This window comes from Monopterus albus, unplaced genomic scaffold, assembly GCF_001952655.1.
Source record: "Monopterus albus unplaced genomic scaffold, M_albus_1.0 scaffold52.1, whole genome shotgun sequence".
Taxonomy (NCBI): Eukaryota; Metazoa; Chordata; class Actinopteri; order Synbranchiformes; family Synbranchidae; genus Monopterus; species Monopterus albus.
In genome coordinates this window covers 1,365,534-1,367,562 of record NW_018127932.1, presented here as the reverse complement: position 1 = coordinate 1,367,562, position 2,029 = coordinate 1,365,534, and the positions used below count along the sequence as shown (strand labels likewise).

The following is a 2,029-nucleotide window of genomic DNA, read 5'->3' as shown; positions in this document are numbered from 1 at the left end:
TCTCCGCAGGGTGGCCGGGCGCACCCTTAGAGACAGGGTGAGGAGCTTGGTCACCCGGGAGGAGCTCAGAGTAGAACCGCTGCTCGTCCACATCGAGAGGAGCCAGCTGAGGTGGCTCGGGCATCTCTTTCGGATGACTCCTGGGCGCCTTCTAGGGAGGTGTTCTGGGCATGTCCCACCGGGAGGAGGCCCCGGGGAAGACCCAGGACACGCTGGAGGGACTATGTCTCTCAGCTGGCCTGGGAACGCCTCGGCATTCCCCCGGAGGAGCTGGAGGAAGTGTCTGGAGAGAGGGAAGTCTGGGCATCTTTGCTTAGACTGCTGCCCCCGCGACCCGGTCCCGGATAAGCGGAGGAAAATGGATGGATGGATGGATTCTACAGATAGCGACAGGACAATGAGTCTTCTTATCATAACAAGCCATCGTATTTCACAAGACAAAACCAAAGGCTACAGTGATGTAGCAAACAGACATACAGCTGGTTCTTCATCTTGCTGTGACAATAGCTGGACTCCACAGTGAAACCTGCATCATGACACACATGGTATTACATGAAAACAAGACTTGCTAGCTTGGAATGAAAATGGGTAAAAGGCTTGTCCTCCTAGTGTCAAAGTAAATACCACAACAGGCACCACACAGGGGAAACAAGAACTGAAAGCCTTCAGCCACACGAAAAGATTTAAACAAACTGAAACTGCAGTAGACATGCACCGACAGTAGAGCAGGTATCATGGTACTTGGCTGGACAGGGGTGTGAGGTGGAACAGTCTGAGGAAAGGTGATCCTGCAGCCATGAAAAGACCGTGTAATTTGAGCTCTAACAGTTAAGTGACTGTTCGATATGAGGGCGAACCACTATTTATCAGGCAGAGCAACATTTTCCAGCTTCATACAGGTGCTGTACTGACGTTCAGCTGATACTAGGGCAGGACCAGTCACCAGTGGTTATTGGCCTCTGACAACAGCGCAGCGACGCAGAGCGCGCCTCCTGGCTTTATTATGGTTCATAATAAGGGAACATCCGGCCGGACCTCGAGTCTCCGGTAAATGTAAAAATACAGTAGCAAATGCTCTGTGACACAAAGAAAGCTGCTGAGATCACATCTGTAGTCCGTGATGCAAACTGATCACGCTCATCTCTATCAATAGGCCATTTATCAAGAATGATAAACTTAAAGGGGTCAGAACCCGGCGCTATGGCGCACAGTGACCCCTGTTTACGCATATGAAAACGCAACACATCGCAAGGAAACGATGATGGGAAGACATGGCAGTATCCTATCGAATACTCCTGTGCTTATTAGCGTCGCACATTACAGCCTTCGTGACGTGGTGTCCCAGCTTACTGCACCGCAGACTCAGCGGAAAAAAACTAACAAAGGTTTGCTCGGACACAGTCAACATTACGTCTCCTGTAGCCTACAGTGTCAAACGTATGCTGAATAGACAATCCCATGGTATAAAATTAATAAAAGAACAGCAGCTGACACAAGCGCGTTGCTGATTTTTTGCTGCAGCGCAGCCGCTCACATTAAGATTGTTTTGCCATACCTTAAATCAGAACAGGCTACGGTGACCGTCGGCAGAGACAGACTGTCGGCCTCTACAGCGGGCAATACAAAAGGGAAATTGTCACGCTATCACATCTCAGCACAGTCCGCACGCACGTCCGTTCGTTCGTATGTCCGACCGACAGCCAGCCACCTCCTTCAGTTGGATTTAATAAATCGAGAGCAGCACCGGAGACGCAGGTCCCTCGGTGTGGAAGGACGCATAGCTGCATTGAACCAAATGTCGGTCCATATTCCCACTGACACAAAAAGAAGACACTCACCACAGCAGGATATTTGGCACCGAATGACGATGTGGTGTTTATTTCACTGCCCCAACTGAGCAGCTGTGTGTAGTGGTGCGTCACTGACTTCCGCGTTAAGATGGAGCAAAAAAAAAACCTAAAAGCAAATAAGGAATTAAAGGGAAGGCGGCGCACGCGTGCACACGGACGACTGGTGAGGATGTTGAGAG

The 2,029-nt window shown here is 50.3% G+C and overlaps 1 protein-coding gene across 2 annotated transcripts in view; it reads right to left on the bottom strand.

Annotated features, from left to right (window-relative positions):
* marchf8 (membrane-associated ring finger (C3HC4) 8) overlaps positions 1 to 2,029 on the bottom strand; it is a 68,412-nt gene extending 66,383 nt beyond the window's left edge. Inside the window, exon 1 of one of the 2 annotated variants that reach the window (XM_020601540.1) lies at positions 1,839 to 2,029. The gene's annotated coding sequence lies outside the window, so the exon portion shown is untranslated. The remainder of the gene's footprint in view (positions 1 to 1,838) is intronic. The other variant, XM_020601539.1, reaches the window with a different exon arrangement.